This window comes from Plectropomus leopardus, chromosome 6, assembly GCF_008729295.1.
Source record: "Plectropomus leopardus isolate mb chromosome 6, YSFRI_Pleo_2.0, whole genome shotgun sequence".
NCBI classification, from domain to species: domain Eukaryota; kingdom Metazoa; phylum Chordata; class Actinopteri; order Perciformes; family Serranidae; genus Plectropomus; species Plectropomus leopardus.
In genome coordinates this window covers 32380772-32407208 of record NC_056468.1, presented here as the reverse complement: position 1 = coordinate 32407208, position 26437 = coordinate 32380772, and the positions used below count along the sequence as shown (strand labels likewise).

Sequence of the window (26437 nt, the reverse complement as noted above, 5' to 3'; positions counted from 1 at the left end):
TTTTAGTCTCCTCAATAATCCGTTGAGTTTTACTGATGGATTTACATATCTCCTTTAGATTTTAACAACTAAGACTTCAAAGGCTGCAATAAATAAAATGGAAATAAAAACAATCATTTAAAAAAAGTGTTGGATTCCTGCGTATGTGCGAGCGTATTCTTTGAAGATGTGGTTATGATTACCCTGGCATGATTTATTCTGCTGGAGGACAGCTCGTGGAATAAAAATCTGGCACGCCAGCACTGTGCTCCACCTACGATTTATTACTCCGAGATTCATTTCTGCCTGCAAGCAAAAAGAGCCAATCAGATGCTTCTGTGTAACTTTTTCTGACATGCTTCACTGAAGTTCCAGCCAAGTTCCAATCAGTTTTTCTCATCGTTTATTGGCTCTATTATGACTTCGCCTTTAGCTCTTTTGAGCTAATAACACTTAATCTGTTTCCAGAGATCAAAACAGGTGCAATTTATGTGCTGTAACCGTTTTTGGAGGGTGATAAAGATCAATTTCAGCAAAAACTTCCCTAAAAAGTATAATTTTACCACAAGATTGCACGCTGCTCTGTCATTGAGGTAATAATCAACCCTCAGACATCCAAGGATTGTTTTTACGCACTGTTCCTCAAATACCTGACTATAAAAAGAGAAAGAACAACTTCACCCTTTACTCCAAAGTCTGTGTGGTATAATATTAATCAGATATTCAGCTCACTGCAGCATGACGTCTCCCTGAGCGGCTCTTTAGGACTTCATCCTCTCAGTTTTAGACAAGTTTCCTTCTTTTCACAACACCGCCCCCTAGAGGACCAACATGGCTCAGAGCCAGAGACCATGTGGGTCTGTTCTGGCACTTCCAACAACTGCAATAGTGGAAAAAATGGGTAAAATAATATGCTTAAATTGCATATTTAGATCATCATCGCTTTAAGTTGAAAATATTATTTGATGTTGACGTAATAATGTTGATAATTGGGTCGACTTCATACTGTGTGCAGTTTGAATACAAATTTCTGCGTTACCCGATTTAAAAACAGCATTCAAGTTGTCGTAACTTGATCAAATTGGCTGAATAATTAAACTTTTCTCCCCCTTGACTTCAGGATTTCAAGTCCCCTGACCCGACCACTTAATATGCTCGGAAAAACTCAGACACTTAAGACTGTTTGTTAGGGACTTGTGAGCAAAACATTAACAGATTTTCAAGGTATCATTTCATAAAAACTTAAAAATCAACTTGTGTTTATGTTATCAGTGAAAATACCTCTGACTGTAGAAGAAAAATTTCCCAAACTCAATATATAATGTTCCCTGTATGTGAATTAATTTGAAGTTGTCATAACTTAAACAAGATTAATGTAAACTGTTGCATTCATTTCTTTTTTTGTTAAGCTGTAGCATTTGCTTAAAGAGTGCAACATCAATCTCTTTCCCCTCCCCCGACACATATGACCTCCTCTGTCCGCTCTGCACTTGACCAAGGACAGGCTGGAGCCTCGTATTTGTTTAGCTCTTGAGTGGAGTCACTAAGGCGGAGGAGGACAGCTATGGGCTGGTGAACACCGCCCACCGCCCCCATGCAGGGGACCCTCCTCAACGCGGGACCACAAGACTCAGTGTCTCTGAAAGTTCAGCACTTGTCCTCCTGCACACAAGCATATGTGCGTATCTTAATGTGCATGGCCAAAGGTATTCATATACGTACATATGTATCAGCACACACACAGTGGCAACTTTATCAGGTACAACCAACTTATACAACTGTTCTGCTATAATTGTTGATCAAATGAGATGAAATCGTACTGGCCCCTCATGTTTGTCATTACAGAGGACAAAAATTTCATGTAGTGCTGTGCAACACCAGTTTTAACTATGAACTCAGAAAATTAAAAAATATTACATTTAAATTGTGAAAATGTCAAGGAAAAAAGTAGAATTAATGCCAGAGCTGGTAAAACTCATCACAACACATGTACAAGTGTGCATAATAAAGTGGCTACTGTGTGTATTTATGTTGTGCAGGCCTCGGCTGTAATTCAGTATCCTTATTTGTGTAGTGAGAAAGGCACAAAACTATTAGGATCAAGACATACAAATAAATTATATTATCGGATGATACTAATGGATAAATGTGTTCATCACTTTAATTTTACAGCTAGTAAATGTAAAGTATATATGCTTCATAGCTCAAGCTCTAATAATATATCATAAAAGGTTTGTTTATAACATTTTGCATGAATAATCTACAAAGTAACAAAAGCGCTAAAAAAGATGTGACATCAAATGTACAATAGCTCCCTCTGAGTTGTAGTGGAGTACAAGTATAACATTGCAGACAAACAGAAATACTTGTTAAGTTAAAGTACAAGTGTCTCAAATTTTACTGTCTTCACTGACTCTAAAATAAAAGCAAAACTGAAAAAAAGCCTTAAATATTCAAAAATAATTACATGTAGTAAATTTTGAGTGAACAAAACTTAAAAAAGGAAATAATTTTTGCTGAGCCACTAAGAAAAAAAGGAAATGTTTACGACTCTTCTTACATTTATTGTCGCTGCACAAAAAAAGCCCAAAGACTCCAGATGAAGTCTGCAGCTCCGCTGAGACACTGTCCCTCCACAAAGCTTTCGCTCCTGCTGTCAGCTCCCTCAAAGAGGCATTGTGGGAGAAATTCCCCCATTTTAAAGTGCTCCCGTGTTTGCTTTTGTGCCAAGTGAGCCCACTCTGCTGACCTTTTGGAGACGGACCAATGAGATCCACCGCTGCGTCCTCCGCTGCCCTTCGGCTCCGACAGCAGCCAGACAAAGAACAACAAGCTAATTACAGTGATGACAGCAGGAAGGAGGGAGAGGACGCTCTCTCACCAAACTTTAAAGACAGACACCAAACCGAGCCTAGAAAGCCCCAAAAAACACAAAGAAACTACTGGTTCATGAAGCAAAAAAGGATTCTCTATTTCTATATTTTCACTTTTTAAATGTGGTATTTAACCCTTTAACACTCACACTAAGAAATGCCTTTGCAAAATAATACAGCATCATAGACTTTAGAATACGTTTTTTTAATTTCAGAAAAGGGACTTCACGTAATCAATAATGAAAAAAAAAAAATAAAGATAGATACAAAAAAAGAATCGAGTAAAAAATATGAATAAAATATATGGTAGAAAAAAGAAATTATGAAAAATTAAAAGGACCTTTTATAAATAAAAAAATAAACAAACAAAATAAATAGATATAAAAAATAAACAAAAATTAACAATGAATCTAGTAACAAAATCTGATTCAATTTTTTTTAAAAATAGTCAATTTAATATGATAATATAACATAATCAAAAAACTAAAATGCATTGTTTAAAAATGTCTATAAAATGAAACTGGGTTTTGCAGAATCTTTAGTAAAGAAGTTCACAAAAAATGTCCACTATGCAGTTGCATTGTCTGTTAAAGGGTTAAGACAGCTGTGATTGACAGCTACACGTCAGTAACACCAGCAGCCTGCTGGTTGAACACGCAAATATTTCAGGAATGTTTTTCTGTGCCACAACAAACCTCGTCTGTCTTGATTAGACGGGTTTTTTTTGTTGTTTTTTTGTTCGGCGTGCCATAAGCACTTGAGCTGCTGGACCAATTATGGTGTTAATGAGTCACGGGCCACGCCGCGCTGGATCACCGCCAGAGGAAGCTGGTGGTGGGACGGTTACACTAATGTATAGAGATGCTGCTCTGGGACCCGTAATGATCGAGAGCTGCGGAGACGTGATGGGAGGGGGAGGACATTTGAATGGGGGAGACACGTTCTTTTGTAGTGAGTAGTCACGCAAACATGCGACCTGATATCCTGCCACTAATAATGCGACGGTACTTAATCAGGTGTGGGGTTACTCCAACTTTGGTGACCTTAATTTAAAGTGTTTATGATAAAACAAACATGTAATCCTTCTGTTCATGTGTTAGGAAACCTCTCCTATATGTCAGGGTGAATTAATTCTTTAAAAACTCTCTCGGATCAGCTGGAAAATGCATCGTCACAAGGCTGAAAACGGGGCTGAAGCTGGGTTCCCCGCTCATAATCCAGAAGCATGTGGCCGCATCAGGTGCCTCTCAGCTTAAGAAAAGAGACTTTCCAAGGAAAAGTTTTTCTGAGCTTGTGAAAGGTCGAATTTAGAGATGTGTGGTTCTCGCAGGACAGTCAAACACATGACGACCTTTGAGAATATAAATGATGTCCATTCACTTTCCAAACAGTAAATAAATGAGTTAAAATCATAGACTATATAAATAATGGATGTAGCTGCCTTGACATCAGCCATTGGTTTCGAAGTCCCGTTTTGAAGCAGCGAGTTTGGTGTTGCCATGAAAGAGGCCAAACTAAAAACTGAAACGTCTTGCCTTTGAGTTTTTTTTTTTAATTCTGTGTTCACATGATAACATTGTGAAAAGGATCCTTGAATCTGCAAAAACAACTGAAAACGCTGTAGTATCCATACCAGGCCAGTAGTTGGCGGTGTAACTTTGTGATGACACACCACAGAAGAACACCACGCGCCAACAGAGCGGTGAGTATGAACAAGAAGACGATGGCGAGTGACACTAGATTAAAAAATCTGCCATTGTTTATTGTTATATTTGTCTAATGCAAGTGTAAAGTGCGGCTGTGATGTCACCATTCTTACCGGATCGGCACATTGCCAGTTTACACGGCGTTCCCAAAAAAATTACACTCTGGAACACCAGTTTCAAAAGTTTGCGTTTCCAGACCTCCAGAACGCCGTTGTCGGGTGAATTTGACGCCAAACTGCAACAAAAGTTTAACATTTCATGCATGAACCGCTGCCGTGTAAACGGGCCCTTCGTTTTTTGGAGCCAGGAGTGACCATATTTGGATGGGAGGGTGGAACTGTGGAGGAGCGAGGGGGGGTCTGACCAGAAGCCGAGGACACAACGGCCTTGATTATGTCACTTTAAGCCCTAATAAAACTTTAACAGGTGAGTTACATAAAAAAGAAGGCAGTTTCTTCACTCTCTGGTGTAACTGGGCCTTTATCCTCTAATTATCACGTCATTACTTTATTTGAAACGGTTCCTGTTACTGTAGGTCGCTGTGTAAACCTCGGGAGAAAAACATTACATTTAAATGTGATGTAAAATATATTCACGTCCATCTGTTGAGCACCTCGTCCCCAGCTGGCCCCGACGCCGGCTGCCTTTTGTGATCCTCTCCGTAAGCTCTCGGCTGGCCTCATTGTTTATCGATGCTAAGGTCAGGACTGGACTGCTTAATGGTGACATCAGTGGGTTAGGCCTGATTAACTGGCCTCAATGTCGTTTATCAGCAGGGATATCAAGCATGCTAATCTCAGGGGGTGACTCGCCGTTATCCCCGCTCAGTCGCTGGGACGCCTTGTGATGATAAAGCAACCAAAAACGCAGCATTTATGTGGCCTTGAGTGCAAAAACGAGATGTTACCCATATGATCACAGCAACAGAAACAAACCCAGCAAACATTTAAAGGCCAAACGAGGTGACCGAGGCTCTAAAATCCTCCATTTACTCCTCATTAATTCACAGTTTTCCCTCTCTAAAAAGCTTTTCAATGAGATGAACCACTTCCAGAGGCCCAAAAGAGCCCAACTGAAGGATGGACTCCAGCATGTGAAAAGAAAAGAAGACGAGAGAGGAAGGAAGGGAGGGAGGGAGGTATGGAGCGAGGACTAATCCCATTAGGGTGGCAGCTAAATGATTTGTTCCACTGAACGAAGAGAAATAAAAAGGTGTGTGTGGTGAGGAGTGACAGTAGATGAAGCTCCTCCAAAATGGAAACCGCTCGTCTTTTTTTTTTTTCTTTCTCTGTTAGCGTCCCATTGACAGCACTCAAAGCTGTCCACATGCCACTTTATTCCCAAATCTGAAAGTCTAATTTATTCCCACGGGGCGACAGCAACGAGGAAACGTTACAACAATGAGAGACGACGCGAGCTGGTGACGCACGAAAAAAATCAATACAACTTTTTTAAACAAGAAAGCCTCATTATCTCACAGTTTCTACAGATAAAGACAAGCGGGATCTTTTTTTATTTTTTTAATGCTACTTGTAATACAGTTTAAAACCAGTTTCACAGAAACCAATATTGAAGGAAAAAAATGCATTGATCAACATTAATTACGTAAGGTTAGGTGGAATTTTATTTATTTATTTATCTATTTTTCGGTAAATTATTATTATCATTTTTAGGTTGAGCATTATTTTAAAGCTTAAAGACTTTAAAGGCTTTTGAAAGATTGATTTAAGACTTTTTAATGCCGGTTAAAGCCTCATTTTTAGATAACTTTTGGTGCAAAAATGCTTCAATAAAAATTTTAAGATTACATCTTACCCATATCTTATCATAATCAGCAGCAATCTGATAGCATGTACAAAAGGAATAAAAATCTTCTGATACAACTACTGTCAAAATTGGGAAAAAAATCAATACACCATGACATCACAAAATGTTTGCCTGACAATATATTACTGTTACACAGACATTAAGTACATATTTTTTTCTTGTATTAATTAATCATTTTACAAAAGCCAATTTAATTTTTGGTAACCTTCTGGAATATTAAAATCAGTTGTCTTTTCAGTCCATTAGCGACAATTTGCTACAATAAAAAAAAACTTAATCTCATTATATATAACAAAGTTTTCCTTTGGGAACATAATTTGCAGAGGAAAAAGGGTAATAAATGTAATATATCATCGTCATGTGTTATCTCAACACTCAACATATGGCAACATGTTTAAAATCACAATAATATTGCATTTCCACTTTAATATCGTGATAATATCGTATCGTTACAGTTAACACACAAGCAGTCAAATTAAAAAGTCTGAAATTGACTAAAATATAACTTAAATCTTGTTTAAGTATACAAATCTGATCAGATATCTTCCAGCTTTTGTTACGTGACAGTTTTAGATATTTTATTCTGCCGGCACATTTCAGTCTATACAAAAAAAGGTATAAAAACCCAGCCCTGTGTACAGCGCACATGGAAAAACACTGCATCAGCTCACACTCAAACAGTCTCTGAGAGGTGTGAAAGCCTGACAGACACTCGCAGTTTCCATTCTTCAAGAATGACAACAAAGAAAATCCCTCGACTTCACACGACAAACGGCTTCAGGAAGTTGTTAAAACAGACAAATGGGTGTTTGGCTCTGAGAGCGGCCGGACCGCTCTAAGGTGACGACGGATAATAGAAAGTTGGCTTAAAAGATGTTTTCATTTCACATTTTGAGACATTGTTTCCCAGCAGAGACAAAAGGTTTAACCCTTTGAGACCTGAGCAAACTGGCGTGATTTCTTTCAAAGATATGAAAAGACAGCGATAAGCAGCTTGACAAGAACTGGCCCCAAAATTTGTTATAAATTAGTAAATAGATTCAAGAAAACTACCTTAAAATAATCAAAACAAACAAGTAATAGAGGGGGAAAAAAACTATCGTAAAAAGTGTTGGAAATAAAATTTAAAAAATTTTCTGTAATTTTTAAAAAATATATTTTTATAGGGATTATAAATCTAGTTTTCAAATAAAATAAAACTAAGTAATTTTCTTGTCACCTTTAACTTGCCTTTTTTAAAAAATTTCTCATGTGTCAGAGGTTTAAATGCTTGCAAAAGGCATTTGAACGCAGCACAACAAAACTGTCTATCCAGGGTCTAAAGGGTTAAACTGAATAAAATTCAATTCAAGGCTCCACTTCTGCTGACGTCACACAAAAGAGCAGAAGCACGTATTCACACAACGAAAGCCATGTTTGTAAAAATGAATGCGCCAGAGCCGTCATCTTTGCTAAAAAGCACCTGAGTCAGGTGACGTGAGTCAGGTGACCTGAGTCAGGTGACGTGAGTCAGGTGCGTGAGTCAGGTGACCTGAGTCAGGTGACGTGAGTCAGGTGACGTGAGTCAGGTGACCTGAGTCAGGAGTCGCTCACGACTTCAGCTCAACAGCATCCGTTCAGGGAGACGCTCCGAAGTTCACAGCCGATAAACTGAGACTTCTTTCGTATATGTTGTTGAAGCTCCTCAAACTCCCACTTTTGTGCAGGAGAAGTGCTTATTTTAACTGAACATTCAGATAGTTAATAAATATCAATTTCTTAGTTTTACAAGTTTGTGTCAATAAAGTTCCAAATTCAGATTGATTTCAGATCCTTATTACTGTGATTTCTTCTTCAGTCCACAATGTAAATGAGCAATTCTCTATTTTAAATCACTGTTTATAGAATATATTTAGGTTATTTTAACTGTTGGTGGGACATAACATCATGAAATCTGAAGGTGTCACCATGGAGTTCGGAGAGATTTGTGATGTGACGCTTTAAAGATTAGACGCCTACGTCAACTAACTAAAACTAACCGAGCAGGCGGCTTAATCAATTAAAAAAGAACAATTAGAGCAACATAGATTCGATAATTCATCGTTTCAGTCGGTCATCTTATGGCTCTCGCTTCTTAAATATAATTTTTTTTCTTTAATCAGTTGAAAATCTTTTATCTTCATCATCATCATCATCTTTCATTCAGCTTTTTGCTGGATGAAATAAGCATATTAAAGAGATCAATTTAGGCTCTAAAAATCTATGAAGGCTAACCGACTAAACGACAACAGAAAATAATCGTTAGATTAATTGATAGTAAAAATTAATCCTTAATCAACAATAGATATTAAAGCTTTCATCACTTTAGTGTAAGTTTTGTGTCTAGTCTTACACCAAGAGGGATTAAAGAGTAAGTATATGGATATTTTTTTTAATATAAAAGCATTGTATCAGAGATTTTCACTTTAGATGCAACGACAGTAAAAATATCATTTTATCGACACATATCTATTATGAATATCTGAAACGTGTTTAATACCCATCTTCTGCAGTATCAAACACTTTCTCACTCACTTGTTGTTCACTCTGCTACTAACCAACGAAAGAAAAGCTGCTGTTATGTTTTATACATAATCAAACTTTTCAAAAGAAATAATTATATTCAAACTTCATTTTGAACTCAAACTTGACTTCACGTGGCACAGTAAATAATCTATTATATAAAAAATGCCTCAGAAGCTCAAGTGTGTGGGGAAAAAGTGGCATCTAATGGTGAAGGTGCATATTGCAACCCTTGTTATGTTTATTTTTTTAATTTAAAAAAATGTAATGCTCTCAATATAAAAAATTCCTGTGGTATTGACAATCCCATTTAATTAATAATATAATATTAATATTGACATCTTCTTAGGTATTTTATCAAATTTTCTATAAAAGAGAAAACAGTATCAGGACAACACAAAGTTGCAACAACAATGCAGGTTTGTACACAAAACATGGAAAGTTTTGTTTCAGTATCTTTAGTCTGAGTTGTTTGTAAAAATGAAATTCCCAGCCGGAGGAAGCTGTGGGACTAACTAATGACTTCCGTGTCATCCTTTTCATTATCCTGGTCTCAGCTCGCGGTCACAGGGTCAGAGGCTACGAAAACAGTAGCATGCCTTCATACGTATAATGCGACACATTGTATTGTGCCGGCAGAGTGTGTGTGTGTGTGTGTGTGTGTGTGTGTGTGTGTGTGTGTGTGTGTGTGTGTGTGTGTGTGTGTGTGTGTGTGTGTGTGTGTGTGTGTGTGGGTGGGGGGCGGTCTTCCCAGTGGGAGTCATCCTGGTCGACAATGGCAGTAACATTCCTCTGGAAACACTGTGGCATCATGGCTGCAGGGAGGATCCCCACTTCCACCAAAACTACAGGATTAGCCTCCCGGGGAATTCTGGGAATTTTCACTGTCACCTTTGGGAATGATTCAGGGGGGTGACATTTCTTTCAGTGCCGTCAAAATGATTCAGCATCACTTTTATGGCTCATAAAAACTTTTGGGAGCATGTTTTTACAAGTTTGTACTGACAACTGAAAACAGCGAGCAAATAATCCGAGAGACAGATTTTTTACGTGCTGCCTCTACTGCAGTATAAGAACATGCGTACATAACTGTTAGTATTTTAAAAGTGACATATTTATTTAATCTTATTTTTGACGTTCTGAGCGCCTCACTTAGTTTGGCTTCATTTATCAAGTTTTCTCTTTTCTTGTCGGTCACACAGCTGTCTCTCTCTGCACAGCGCGATGTTCACGAATATCCTGACAATGTAAATTCACCTCAATCTGTGTATTGTGGGTATTTTTTATCACCATACACAATAAAATTGTTTATCGTCTGAGGGTCGACTGATACCAATTATTTTTAATTAATGAGGCCGATAACGGACATTTGGAAAAGATATGCATTTAAAATAAAAATCTTTATGTGAATATTTAGAATTTGGAATAAAACAAACTCCAACACTAAACTGTGTTTAAATGCCTTCAGCAAATGTTTAATCAGAAGTGAAATGTTCAACATCATACACATGATAAAGTCGGCAGCAACTTTTTTTTGTAAAGTCAAGTAAAAATTTAAATTAAAAAATAAATACAAATAGCTCCCTGAGGTTTTACAAAGTAAGAGTTCCTCTCCCATGCTGACACTTTTTAATTAATTAATCTTATCAGTGATCATTATATTAAAACACTGAATAAAATAACACAATAAAACGGCTCTGTTAGAGTTTGGTGCTTATTTTGTAAAATGAAAAGAACATTTCTGTGGCCACCTTTCAACGTAACACTTGGCAGTAAAGGAAATTTTACTTTATTTGCAGAATGTTTCCAACTGATGGGCCAAAAGAGGGTCGCAGGATCCGTTCTGAATGGACCGCGAGTGACTTTTAATGCGTCAAATTTGTAAAAAAAAAAACCCACACTTTTTTGAAGTACAGACCTGCAGATTTTGTTGAGGGCCTCAATTATCAGGCCAACCTTTTTTTTCAAAAAATTGTGCCTTTGCAGCGTCGCTGGTCATGAAGCAATAATATGCACTTTTTCGGTTGCACAAGTTTTTATTTCAATTTTTTCTTGCATTTTTCTTGCTTTTATTTTTCAGTGTCTAAGCCCACGTGTTGTTTACATTTTGTGAAATAAAATGAATTTGTGGTATTTCATCTTGGAAGTGGACCTCGAGCTAATGAGGTCCATAAATGTGGACCCCGTGGCAAAACCAGTTGGGATCCACTGTTCTTGTGGTATTCAGGCGTGATGTCAGGCCTTGTACTCACTTTTGATACTATAACACTACTTTTCATTTGAGGACCAAAAACTCAGTTTAAGTTCAAACACAATATTTTGTAAAACTTGGATAATCCTGATGAGTTTTCACCTCCATTATGAATTCTAACATCACTATCCGTCTCCAATAAACACAAACGGCCCAGAAGGCGCTTTCCATGAGCAAATATTGACTCGAGTGGTGACCCGTGCTCTGCTATTATTTCAGCGATGCTGGAGGGCAGGAACAATCAGCGTTTGCTGGTGGAAACGTTTGGTGGCAGATGTCACTGAATATGTAAAAACAGCTCCACAGAGGAGGAAGGGAGGGTAGCTGTATCAACAATGAACAGCAGATAAAAAAAATGATACAGTCAAAGATCTTTTTTTTTTTACGTCTGGAAACGTTATACAGCCGTGCCCGCTGTTGTTTAAAAATGTCCAAATATGGGCTCATTGGAAAAGTGAGCCTCATCACTCTGAAACTCCAAAATATTGAATCAATAAATAAATGATGCAGGGTTTCATTTTCAGACCAGCCATCCGGAGACACCACGACACACGAACCAAACTGTGACTGCAAGATAAAGTCCACTTTATATTGCTATAAATATAAAAACATCTCTGGATCAACATGGTGGAGCATTAACTCTGGTTTACAACATTTATATCATCTATTAACTGTTAAAAAATCATTTCATTTCTGCAGGTGAAATTAATCTTTGTCTCAGTTTATATTTAAAAATCCTGGATTTTCAAAAGTGGGGCGGCAACCCCTGAGAGGTTCTTTAAGTTATTCGGGGGAGCTGCCAAATTATTTTTCTGAAAAATCAAAATCAAAATATGACTACAAATGCACATCAACATGAATCCAAGATATTTTTGCAAAGGTAAAATACAAAACATACATACATACAAATCTGTTACCAGTTGACTTTGTATTTTTATTTAATCATAAATGTTTTAGAAAGACTGGTTAGCAAGGTTACACAAGTTTACTAGTTCAGCTAAATTACTAACACGAGATGAATATTTTTTCTCACAATAACATCAAATTATTACCGTTGACTTTGTATTTTTATTTAATCATAAATGTTTTAAAAAGACTGGTTAGCAAGGTTACACAATTTTACTAGTTCAGCTAAATTACTAACAAAAGAAGCTACTTATTTGATTATTTCTGTATTTATTTACAACTAATTTCCAATAATCTGCTTTGGCAGTGTTTTTACACTACATCTGTATTTCTATATTTCACAATATGGTTAGGGTATTTATTTTACTAAATCTTGTCTTAATTCATATAATAAATGTTATTTTGAGGGTCATATTTTCCACCTGTTGCTGTATCTCAGCTCATTCTGCTTCCTCGTGTCGGAGTTATTAAAAGAGAAAGCACCATCTCAAATTTGACTAAACAAAACAGGCTGACTTTACGCGGCCTGTTAAACCGGTGCGACATGATTAAACATGTGCTCATGACTGCCGCGATAATTACACACACACACACGTTTCTACCGTCACATTATTAAACAGTCAATATTAAAGATGTTTCAGTACATAAAGGCTACTTCTCTAAATAAAGCTAATCAAGAATGACATTATCAAACAACGATAAGAGAGCTGTAACATAAAATCAATCAGGTCCAATAATGTCACCGCTTTGATGAAAGATTCACAACCTTTTTATGTCAGCAGAGTATCCTGATGAGTAATCTCTGCTCGCCGTGAGGCAGAGTATTTCTGTTTGAAGCATCACCTCACATGTTCGAATTGCAATAAAACACCACATCGGATTAAAGCCACGATTAATCGATTTGTTGTTCGGTAAAAAATGTCCATTAGTGTTTCTCAAAGTCCAAGAAAACATCCTCAAATGTCTCTTTGTCCGCAACCGGTGCTCCCTTCTAGAAGTTAGAAACTAATTTAAACAAAGCAAATATGTTTTTTGGGGGAAATATAACGCCAAGCGAAGCACATTCCCCGTTACCATGGAAATGCTCCAATTACATACCTGTTAAGTCATGAAAATGCTGATGCTGAAGAAGAAAATTGTTTACTGAAAGCATATTTCATTTGTTTTCTGTCAAAAAAGGAAATCTTTCAGTACACTATCCACTTGTATTATCTTATTAACATTTAACCGAAATCAGGATCTTTCTCTAATCTTAATCACAGAGCTTTTGATTTATAAAACACAGACGAGAATCTGGACACAAACCTGGGACAGTCCACAGTCCACCCCGACCACCTCTGAAAATCCATTACAAAAGTTTCATTCACTCAAAGTAACGTAAAAAAGACAAAGATATCATTGTCTCCATAACAGAACCATGAATGCAATTTAGTTACATGAAAATGATCATTTCTGGGATGTAAGGATGCAGTTTACAGTCACAGAGAAGCAAAGAAATCAGAAAATATTCACATTTAAGAAGCTGGTATCATAGAATTTCAACATATTACTCTAAAAAATAACATTTGCTGGCTTTTTTTTTTGATTTCTTTTTCTTGAATCTTTGCATTTATTATGGGGTAAAGAGAGGAATAACATGCAGCAAAGGGCCAAAAGTTGGAGTCGGACCCACGGTTGCTGAGGACACAGCCTCTGTACATGGGGCGCCCGCTCTACCACGTCAACTTACAAGTGCAGATAGCTGACGACTAATCGATTAATCAATTTATTGTTGCAGCTCTACATGAGACTAAAGTGGATGACATTCGTCGAGTGCAGTTATGACTGAGAGAATGAACACAGCTCTTTAGTCTCAGATAGGAAAAAACAAAAAATTGAGCTTAAAAAAAAAGCAAAACTGTTTTACCCAAAAACTTATTCTTGAGACCTTGTCTTGAGTCAAAGCCACATTAAACGCTCATCCTTTAATCACGAGCGCCTGAGAAACCTTGTGCCCTTCTCTCCTCAGAGGGGGAACATGGGATAGGTCGGTGAACCTGTGGACGGCGTTGCCATGGGGACCTGCCCCTCACTTTGTGGAAACTGAAACCTGAGAGAGCGTGCAGGGCCATTGTGGCGCCGCCTTCACCACAGCACCCTGACGAGGACTGAAAAGTCAAATAGCCAGACGCTGTGGACACCGTTCACTAACCAACAACAGCACATTTTAGTCCAGAACTAGAAACACATAAAAAGGATCAACAAAAACTTTCATCACCATAATACAGCCAAGCTTTACACCTTCTCCCAAATACTTACATGGTAATTACAGAAGTATTTTCTCACTATAATTAACATGTTGAAATGTAGCCGTCTGTAAACGCAGCCTCATATTAAAAAACGCTGCTGACAGCAGGCCTTCATGTGCACAGAAGCTTGAACTGCAGCAGATAAGATCAGTGGTGTCACCAGGGAGCCAATCTCCACTGTAAACAAAGCCCCGCTGACCGCAGGAGGAAATAATTTACTGCTGCACTTTAACAGTTTACTGAGAAACGCCCGACCTCCTTCTTTCGGGAAGACGTTTATACGCCGAATCAAAGGCATGTGGCCGCAGACGGGTTTTATGAAAGACCTTTAACTGGGAGAAACAGCTCTGCTTCTGGTTTAAGGGTCTCTTAAAAAGTGTTATTGTTTTCATCTGACTGTAGAGTTTGTCACAAGACCTGTGGAGATCAGATTTTCAGTTTAATTACAGGAAAATAATTCATAGCTCAGCAGTTGTGAAACGGGACTCTTTATCATGATGCGTTTTCCTCCTAAAGAATGAAAGAAAGCAGGATCGTCGTGACCGCCACCTGCGCTGAAACTGCCACAAAAAAATCCAGCTAATGACTTCCACAAGTTGGCAGCTTGCAATTACAGGGAATCTGATACAACATGACCAGTGCGCACCCAGAGGCCTTTCAGCGGGCGCATGTGTGGCCGACCTGTCGTTTCTGCAGTGTGTCCGTCACCACTGGACGTTTTTTTTTCGACCACAAAAAAGCGACCACAAGCCGTCAACACCAGTGCAAAGAAAAACTTCAATGCCAGTCGCAATTTGATTTAAATACATATTTTCGGGGGAGTGCGTTGAACATAAAGACGAGAAATTAGATGCATGACAATTGGCCTCTATGTGCTGTGAAGTGCTGCCTCTCGGGACCGCTAGCATGAGTGTAGACAGAAAAACACAGATTACTGATCAAGTTTTCTTCCTAACGTGCATGTGCAGAGCCTGTGGGCATGTTCATGATCAGACAGACGATTGCTATGCGTTAAGAATGCAACATTTAACAGAGGATGATGATATTTATCTGCACTAGCTGACAAACAGGTAGCGATGCACGATGCACAAAAAAAAATATCAGATATTTGCATTGCAATATGAGTTGCAATTTTAGTGGAAATTGTATTCTTTGCATTTCATTTTCAGTGGTGTGTCTGTGCCAAAAAAGCTTGTACTTCTACATCTGCAATATGATTTTTTTTGGCCAAGGCATCTCTGTGGCACCACAATGCTTCTTTTATAATGCTACTGTGACAAGTTTTCACCCTTATCAAAAATGACAGCTCCTGCAATTAGCACATTGCACTTGATCAAACTGATTTTGTTCCACCACAAAAAACAGGTCAGACACCCCGAAAACAAGTTATATCAGCCAGTGTGCTGTTAAAAAGGCCACAACATATTCATTTTTGCACAGCCTAGATGGTTAAGCCTTGCGATCACAGTGACCGGATCTTCACTGGGAATATTTTGAGCAGCAGCTGCAGACACAGCAGACACCCCTCACCCCCAAAACTCAAATTGTGCAGCTCTGGCTCATCAAAATTGTCCCCAACATACTGGACAAGCAGAGCAACACCAGCAGCAAGCTTAGCGTTATTCCATTAATAAAGCTAGCATGAGAAAAGGTTCACAAATGCATAAAAAGCAACTTTCACTGTCATTTATACGCAATAAATACATTTTTTCTGTGTTCTCTTGAAGATATTATTACTTGCATTGGGATAAGACTTTAATGCTGCATTCAGTGGCAGCACAAAGCATGCAAATCATGAATGAAACAAAAAACGATATACATATAACTGCTGGCGCCGGCAAATATACAGCTACCAAATATCTACAGAAAACAATGCAACAGTTAAAATAGCCACTTTTGACTTAAAAAAAAAAAAAACATTTTACGCTTACCTTCCTCACATCTTAAAAGTCTCAAAGTTTTAGTGCGAATGCATTTCCCGTCAGCTGCAACTCACTCACACTCCCAGTACAACCAGAGGGAAAACATCCCAGAGAGAAATGAGGGATTAACATGGAGACGTCACCCGACGCTGCCTCACATGGCAGAGCACCAGCCAATCACAACACGGCCGCTCAGACACCACACACACACACAGACACACACACACGCACGCACACACACACACACACGCACACACACACACACACACACACACACACACACACACACACACACACACAGACACACACAGACACACACAGACACACACTGTAACCTGACAATGCAAGCCAGTGAGGGAGACTGTAACACGAGCGCGGGCCGAGGCTCTGGGGTTCTCTCAGCCGTAAACAGTGGCATCCCCGGCAGGAGACAAATTCAACAGCTCTGTCTGTCTGTGCAGACGATCGTGGACATGAGGAGGAATTAGGGGGCGTTTCCACACGCCTTTGGGTGAAAAAGGGCCGCACATTGCAAGATCTTGTAAAAGTACCTCTCATTACCCCATCCAAAATCTATCATTTCAGACTGAAACATGACACCGTCACAGGTTTGATTTACAGTGGATTGATGGAGCTTCAGTGGTGGCAGGAGAAGAGCATCAGAACTAGGACTGAGACAAAAAAACATTTTCATTATCAGTTCTTCTGCTGAGTATTTTCTCCACAAATTATTTGGTTTACAAGAAATTCCAATCAAATGCTCCAAAAGCACTAAAATGACTCAATTATCAAACTTGATGCCGACTAATGAGCCAGTTCACAGCACCACATTGGCTAACGTTATCTACAAGTTGTAATAATGTTTTAAAGAAAACATTTTAATCTAATGTTCAAAGAACATTTTGAGGATGTTTATCGTGTTAGATAATGTCCCTGCAAGGTTAAATGCTGAATAAGACATAATGTTTTAACTGCAACACTCTGAGGATGTTTTGGTGATGTTGAGAGGTGACAGATCATTGAATGTTTTGTTTTTTTTATAAAACGTTCCCACAATGTTCCATGAGAACAAAGGAAGAACATTTTCAAAGCAACATCCAGAGTATGTTATTGAGGACTGAGATAAAAGACCATTTTTATGACTATGTAATGTAATGTGTTCACAAAAAGAAACATTTTTTAACTTTTTAACGTTTATGGTGAATGTTTCCCAAACATGCTGCACATTTTTCTCGGAAAATAAATCTTTTCATTTCTTTTCTATAAATGATAACTGAATTCCTAAACAATCAAATGCACCCTTGTTTAATTCAACACACCTCTGCCACAGCCCTGTTTGGTCTGCTATGACTAGCAGCTTTTGGTAGATATTGTTATGTAACTAACATCATTGCCAGTTAGCTAACTTTATTTCTGTCTTAATCTATGTTGGCATCTGTTAAAACAGTGAAATTGTTCTGCAATTGTCACTTGTTGCCACAGCTGTTCAGAAATAAGTGACAAAGACTCACTTTAAGCTGCTAAGTGTTCTCAGTCTGTTGCTACTGCACTGTGAGGTTTAAACTACAAAAGAAAGTCAAAAATGTTAAGTAAATGTATGCCTTGTGGAGAAAAAACACTCCAAAACAGAATCTGATATTTTTGGTTCAAACACGCAGCTTAGCGCTCCTGATAAAGACTGAGTTTTGGCTAAACTGAGCCAGACTTTCTTGGTGTGGAATGCTTCAGCCTGACAGACAAAGTCTGTGCATGCCTGCATAGCTCAGGGATTATCACTGTATCAGTTGAGCCTCTCTTTGCACCTGCCTTGTCCTGCTTAATGTACACGAAACGGGCAGGATTTTTCACTCCTCCCTTTTAGAGACGACTTGCCTTTCATTCACAAGCAGCTCTGACGGGATAATGACAGGCTGCGGGTGAGCTGCCTCTAACTGACACTTTCTTCTGACAAAGGGAGTTTTGTAAATACAAGTCGAGTTTCTCTCTAATTTCTGCAGCACTTCAGATCCACTGAGGTCGTTCTACAGAAAAACGGAGATCGCTGCAAGCGTGGAGCAGTAACAACAGGACTGCTGGTTCTATGTCTGCTCTGTGTGACAGACTAATGGATGCTAATCTATATCTTCAGCAAGACAGCAACTCCTATCATCAGATGCAGCTGGTCCATGATTCTCACTTAGTGCAAATGCAGCAGAATGCTGCACGATGGACAATTTCTGCAGCACAGAAATTCACTCAAACACATCAAAAACGTATAAAAACAGACGAAAAAGAGAATATTTTAATGCAAGAGAATAGGTTTTTGCCACGACTTCCTAAAAAAAATAAAATTGAGGGATCATTTCCATAGTTTTTTGTTTTGTAGTATTCAAAACAATATTTTTTAAACATATTTTTTCGTGATTTTTTGCCTTTAATTGATGGGACAGCACAAGTGCAAAAGGGAGAGAGAGAGAGAGAGGACGACTGTAGCATAGGGTCGAGGCCGGAGTCGAACCCTCGGCCGCTGTGGCGAGGACACAGCCCCCACACATGGGGCGCCCGCTCCAACCACTGAGCCACCAGGCGCCCCCAAAAATAATATCCACTGTGATCTTAAAACAAGTGCTGCTAAAGTTTTGACTCTATGAATCTGCTTTCTTTTTTTTGCACCTTGCAAGTCCGTCAACCCCAAATCTTCTCCTGCTTAAAAACAACAGATCAGCCAGTCATCAGAGCCATCTTTGGTTTAGCTACTTTCAGCGGTGAAGAGAAATGAAAATCGTCTGCATTTTTCTCGAAGCGTGGGTACGGCAGCGAAAGATAATTGAGTGGTTTGAGGTTCCTCGCCTCTCCACACTCCCGCTTCTTTCTGCCGCTCCTCCCACCGCGGTCGAATATCAAAACATTCATTTACAGCAAGCCTCGTCAAGCAGAGCACCTCTTCTCCTCGGGACTTCTTCTCAGTGTGTAATTAGTTTGATTCACAGGATTAACCCATTAGCTCTTACAGAGATCACGTAGACTAAACCACTAAGTCACGTCCACCGCAAACAAACATTGAAGCTTCTCTATGAAAAAAATCTGTACAACTCTGAAAATATTAACAAGATGAAGATATGAAAAGTACTTTGTGTTAAAATGAAAGATGACATTGGCTGTCAAGCTGCAGATTGCTAAAGACTACTGTTTAAAACCAACAAACAACAGAACTGCTCTTTTTAAACCCAAAAATGGGAGTTTTCTAGTGATCGTCACAGTTTTCCAGTGGGGATAATTCACAAAAAGTACTTGTTTTTTGCCAAGATACCGCTGCCTTTCCTGCAGGGGTTGAGCCCTCAAAATCAGATATTTTAAGCCAAAACATGATCTTTTTTGTGCCTAAACTTAACCACACGTTAACCACAGCATAGCTGAAACAAAATCTGCTAAATATCAACATGCAAAAGTAATGCATCTGTGGTCTGCAGAAACCAACAATGCCAAAAACCTTTTTCTAGCAGTAAAGTTAAGAAATCAACAGAAATTCAGCTACGACTGAGAAAAAAAAGGTCTCATTTAAACTGAATTAATTTGAAAATGGCAAACAGCAATGATCCCCACTGATCGTCTCTGATATAAAGAGCACATGATGACTGAGAGGAGGCATGAATGAAAGAAAAGGGATTAACATACCAGCAAACAAAACATCTTTGTGAAACACACTTCAAGGTTTAGTCCGGGTTAATCCCAGCTACACGGAGAAATACCTTCTCTCATTCATGTTCGCCGCGACAGTTTTCCTCCCGACACAAATCTCACACACAAACACAAGTTGAAGCACGCAGGACTGAATCATCTAATTCTCCAATAGGTCAAACAACATGATCCTCACAGAGACGGAGTCCTGGAGGGGACAGTTTACGAGTGCAGACTTTTGCTTACGTGTCCGTTTGTGCCTTAATGAAGGTAAGTGGTGCACCAGCTAAAATGCACGTTTGCAAGAATTTCAATTAACTCGGCCCCTAACCATCAGCAGATGCCACAGATGGGGCATCAGCTCCACAGGCCTTAAGGCAAAAGAGGTTATCAAGTCTAGCATCAGCAAGGAAACAGCTTCCTCTCATCAAGCTATTTTTGGACGCATTAGAGCACCAGTCATTTAAAGAGCCAGAATGAAAGTTGGCTTCTTTCTTTGACAGTATTACACCATATTATACTTACAGTATATTTCAGGATCATACTTTAAGTCTATAAACACATCAGCCGCCATGTGAGTCAACGAAAAACCCTGATTTTTAGATTCTTACTACTAGTGGTTCAAAAAAAAATCAATAATACTGTCGGGATGACTATTGCTACTTTGAAAAAATGTTAATAAAATTCCCTCTTTTGATCAAAAATCATTAATGTAGCTATAATGACTAACTGGGTAAACTGGGCGAGTATTAAAACAAGTTAAACTGTCTGATAAGTTGAGAAAAGTGCATCATTTTACTGTGACACAACCATTAAAATCAGGAAAAAACACCATTTATTCCATATCACGATATAATATGATATAATATCCGATAATCTTATATGTCGATACAAGTTAATATCTTTATATTGCCAATCACTGATATTTTCATTTGATGTAATATTTGTGATAAACTTGTGTCGAAAAACCCAAACACAGCCAAAACAAATGTCCCCTAATCCACCTCTGACTCCGTTAAGCTTCTAAGTCCAGCGAGCACCGATTTAAAAAGATTTTCAGGCTGCTCTGCCAGAGCTTTGATCGCTCCAATAATGACTTCCTTGCAAATTTGCAAACAATGTGAGGTTGTGGCCTGGCGGCTGCCCCGAGGCCGCTGGAAATCTTTTAGGGGGATTCTCTGAAGCTCGGCTTTTCTTTTTTGTTTTTATCAGACCTCTACCTAAAATCTGCTGCGCCGGCCGTGTTGTTTTAGATTTTACAGGTTCATGTTGAGAGGCTACTTATGTGATATCTAATCCGACGTCTCAGCGGAACAGATTTAGCTTTTATCAATTATGACCTTTTTTTTCTCAGTGAGGTTTGGTTTTTGCAAGGAAGCGCTACTTGTTTCATTTTTGTGGATCTCCTACTCAAAGTGGGTTTGATCCTGTAATAACAGGGCAGTCCCTGAGGCTCATGTAGGTCTTCATCCCACACTTTAAGATCCCAACAGCTGTAACAACTCCCTGCACCTCCACAGTCAAACACTGACACCAGTAAAAGTGGTTTCTTCACCAGCAAAGCTCCCACAGAAGAAAACATGATATGAGTACAAACGGGTGCAAGAAAAAAAAAATCTTTTCAAGTTAAAGCAGCCAAAAAACAGTATTTTAAGCACTAAAACATGCAAGGGAAGCACAAGTGGGACAGAAGCATGCACAGATGTTTGACCAAAAACTAAACTTAAAACTAAGCACCCACCCCCCCACATAAAATTACAGAGAAAACACCCCGGGAAGGCTTCCACAAAAACTGTTACAGCAGGGCCGGATTTGACGTGCACCCCGCTCAGACGGGGCAGTGGAGTGGAAGTCATTTTCTCTAAACAAACAGTGGAGGGACGGGAGTCATAATCACAGGGAGGTGGAGGATGGCGAAGGGTGGGGGGGGGGGGCACATCTGAGTGGAGGAGACCAAGCTTTGATCATGTGGACAGAGGGGTCGTCTCACTGAGGTGTTAATTGAGAGACCTCTGCCATATGTCCACACAGGCTGACTTGAGTGAAGATGTGGACTCAGAGCGCCGCTAAGCCTGATGTACCAACCGACGCCTGGCTGTGTGCTTCCACCAGATCTGCTTATGTGTTAACGGGAAAGCAGTGAGAGGCTGTGTAACGCTCTGGGTGCTGCTGGAAGACGTGCACAATGCACAGATTTAATGCTAAGCCTGTTACAGTCACGAACGAGCTCGAACGCGTCAGGTGAAATAAACACGACGCACGTGAGCGGCACTAACATATGTGATGCATTTATGCTAATACAGAAATGTCAGTGCACTGAAACAGAGCGTCACTTTGAAATTTTCATGAACATCCCTTCTTTAAGTTGTAGTAAGAAACATTTTAATCATCATAACAGTCATTTTACATAAAAAATTGATTAGAAAACTTAAAAAACATATACAGTAGGCCACTTGAAGGGCAGTTTTATTTTGCCCAAATGTGATATAAAACATGAAAATGTTTTTATACATCAAATGTTAAGTTAAAAAAGAATATAACACATGGAGGACAATGAATATACTAAATTATCATAAAAGTATCTTTTTGGTTTACCAACATAAATATCTGGCACTTCTGTCCAGTTTTCTTGGCGATTTTGTGTTTTTCACTCTGCATGTGAGATTCAACTGCTTGAATTCTCATCATGATGAGTTTAAGAAAAAGGACTTATTAAATAATTTAACAAAAAAAAATCTGTTACCAATTACTGAGATTGTACAAAGCAATGTCAGAAAAAAAGAGATTCCTAAAATCCTACTTCCCATGTCTGAGCATTTTTAAGACTTGTGAAAGACTAAATTAAGTCATTTTAATACCAATAAGGCTGCACTTTTAGGTTAATAAATGCAATGCATTTTCAGGCTTTTGAGGGATCCATGGGAACCCTATTTATGTGAAGAATACGTCATTTTTTTCAAAACTATCAGGAAAACTCATCTGTGATGCAGCGTGCACAGGACACAAACTGCTCAAAATCGATCTAAATTGCTGGTTTTACACAAACTTCCGGCAGATATTGCAGTCACTATTTGGGTTAACTGTTTCACTTGCCTTATGCTGTTCATGTTATGCACTGAATGTAACATGCAATATCCATAAAATATGTCACTTAGTCAGAGATTGTCAGTTTACTCAATAGGTCCCTTAAGAAAAAGGTTGCGAACGACTTTTTTTATTTTTTAATTTTTAGACATAGCCAACAATTTCATGTCAAACACTTCCCAAATCATTTTGATTGCAAAAATGGTTAAAATAAAACGTGCTTGAAAAGTGGAACTTGCAATAGCCACAACTTCTAGTTGAAATTTCAGCCTCCTCTGGGGAATAATGTGGCGGCCAAAGGCAGGAGAAATATCTGTGCATCGATCAAACTGACCAACAGAGCCAACTACAGCGCTGCTGGTCTCAGCCGAAAAAACAGTTTCTATGTTTTGAAGTTACTGAGGGTGCAGACAGGTGGACAGACAGACAACACCTGGGGGACATAATGTCCTATATACAGTGCAGCATGGTGGCAGCACAAAACAAGACTGAGCTGCTGGTCCAAGTGTTCAAAACAAACTTTTTGACTCTACTGCAGAGGACAGCTGAAGAGACAAGTGCAGCCAAGATTTATATCCACCACTTACTGAAGGCAAATATGACTCCGATTCCAGTTTACTAAGTCCACTTAGCTAAAAGTACTGCAGTCTAATCAAACAGTCCTGCTCAAAATCACATGTTCATGAAGATTTAATCTTCACTTCTTACTGAAACGTTCTATTTATGGTCATTTTGGAGGTCCAAGTTTGTGCAATCTCTGAAATGCAAAAATCTGTCATTCAACATGTTTTTAATGCCATTTTGTGTAAAGAATGAGACGTCGTTTCAACTTGTCCACATGACATACCAAGGTCGGGAGAATGGGTCTTTATATCTCATATTATTTTTGCAATCAGCATTAGTTTTCATTAGATAAAGAAATTACACTATTGGCATAAATAAAAGAAAACAGCCAAATTGTCTTAATAAACAACATTGACGATAATGAAACTGGACACCTGTAAACATCATGATAAGAAAAAGTAATTTATAGAAAATAATGATATGTTCCCAAAGCGACTGCACAAAAGATCACCAGGTTCACCAAAGCACACAGCAGGTTGGTACTTTTCTGTCTGAAGGGATGCTTTGTTTGGTCTCCTTCAGTGAAAGCACCGTTTGTAATCTCCATTCTTATTATACACAAGTGTAGAAAAATGCATTCAGGGATATGCCAAAAAGTGCCACACTGGAAGCCGAAGAATTTCATTAAACCAAAGTCACAGCTCTCATATTCTTCCTCTTGACGTATCAATTCAGTGCTTTATCTGAAAAGAAAAGTGGAAAAACGCCTGAGCCCGGCAGAAGATGAAGAGCCCTCTATTTGACCCCAGCTCTTCACCAGCACAATAGGGACCACCATCCTGCAGGTCTACATCCCCGCTATTCTGACCCTAAAATTCTTAAGCACCCCACCTCCAGCTTTTTACAGAGCCTGCATACAACTGCTGCAACCTCTGACAGTAAGAAAAGAGGCAGTGGCATGCCAAATCAGAGGAGGAGAGGAAGAAATGCCTCTGCTGTACAGACCAACAACACTTTAATTCAAAGCTGACAAATGAAACAAACAAATGAAAATAAGAGTGGTGAAAGAAAGAAATTATTCTTTTAGAGCAGTCATATTCAACTTAGGGCCCGTGGGCAAAATCTGGCCCCAAATAGGGTGCTGGTTGGCCCCCAACAATCTTCTTATTGACAAAAAAATGAAGTGATTCACACTGGGAATTGTTTTTGTACTTTTAGTATACATAAGGTGCCAGAGTTCACAAAACAGCATAGGAATAGAGCTTCTTTATCAAAAAATGTAGAGGCCAGTGGAGGATCCCCCACACCTCTAAGAGAGGTCTTAGCTAAGAAACGACCTAAAGTCCTATAATATCCTAAAATCTTAAAATCCTCGAAAAGTCCTGAAATCCTAGAAACATCCTATCCAAGAAATGTCCTAAAATCCTAAAAACGTCCTTAAACCTGAGAAACATCCTAAAATCTGAGAAACATCCTAAAATCCGAGAAAAATCATAAAATCCTAGAAATGTCTTAAAATCATAGAAAAGTCTGACAATCCTAGAAATGTCCCAAAGTCCAAGAAATGTCCTGAATTTCTAGAAATGTCCTAAAATCCTTGAAACATCCTAAAATCACAGAAATATTCCAAAGTCCTAGAAATGTCTTAAAATCATATGAAAGTCTTTAAAAACTCCTGAAATCTAAACATCCTAAAGTCCTTCAATCATAGCACTGCCCTAAAATCCTCCTTTAATCCTATGGGGCCGCTGTGAATGGGCCCTCGCCTCCTGTCACTTTGCAAAAGTGGCCCCCCAAAACAAGAGGAGAATCTGTGTTTGGGAGGCTTGAGGTGAGGGTGTTTCTGCAGATCTGCGGTGAAACCTGCTTTAAGCTGTTAAATGCATGGTCACAGTGAGTCAGTATGGCTCATATAATGATGTGGGATCACTAAAAATCACACAATAGAGATGATTCAGTTTCTAAAAGTCGTTTTTAAAGCACAATCCTTCAAAAAAAATGAGCCACGACGATGAGACTCACGTGTTAAATCTTAATGAAAAACACTTTTCCGCACTTGGAGCTTAAAGTTCAACCCCTCACGCGCACCGTGCGGCACTTCCACGACACCTGTCCGGCGGGAACAAGCTTCGTTTGTGTGGTCGTGGAAAAACGCACCAGACTGCCACAACGAGCAGGTACAACAAACACCGTATGACTTTAAGCATAATCCTGCTTAACCAGCAGCGCTTCATGGGATTGTCTGGTCCGGTCGCTGCAGGACCACCTGACCCAGATCATGCATCGAAGACACATTTAACGTATCTAAAGCATAAAAACAAAAGGCTACTTTTATATGCAAGGAAATATAACGATAAGCTCCAGTACTTTAAGGAAGACAGGGTTAATGTATCAGAAGCTGTGCGGCTGCAAAGCGTTCAACTTACCCACGCCAAGTGTCTCCTCGAGCTGTTTTTGGACCTGAATGAAACGCCTCCTCTGTTAATTCAACTGATTGTCCTTGGAGTCAACTTCTTGGAGAGTAAATCGTCCGGTTGAGGTAGTAACTTACGTTTTTAACTCTTTATGGTTATACTTTCGGCCCGCGGCACACACACGTCCCGCCTGCACCAGCACCAGCAGCCTCTTTGTACTTGTCCGCCTCAGCAGCGAGCTGCTCCCCGCGGTCATGCGCAGTCGCGGCCCCGCAGATGAGCGCGTCAGGCCGCTCTCTGCTGCTCCTGTGACGGTCAGCGGGGCTACAGGTGTGGCTCACCTGCTGCACGGCTGGCCTACTTTTTACTGTCCGAGTTCAGAGGCCAAACTGCCGCAATGTTTACTCTGGTGTGGAGCCTGACCT

The 26437-nt window shown here is 39.2% G+C and overlaps 1 protein-coding gene across 3 annotated transcripts in view; it reads right to left on the bottom strand.

Moving 5' to 3' along the window:
* kank1a (KN motif and ankyrin repeat domains 1a) overlaps positions 1–26199 on the bottom strand; it is a 67633-nt gene extending 41434 nt beyond the window's left edge. The window contains exon 1 of one of the 3 annotated variants that reach the window (XM_042488666.1): positions 26025–26199. The gene's annotated coding sequence lies outside the window, so the exon portion shown is untranslated. Of the gene's footprint in view, positions 1–16302; positions 16347–26024 lie in introns of those variants that run through there. The other 2 variants (XM_042488669.1, XM_042488668.1) reach the window with 2 other exon arrangements.
* Between the last annotated feature and the right edge of the window lie 238 nt (positions 26200–26437).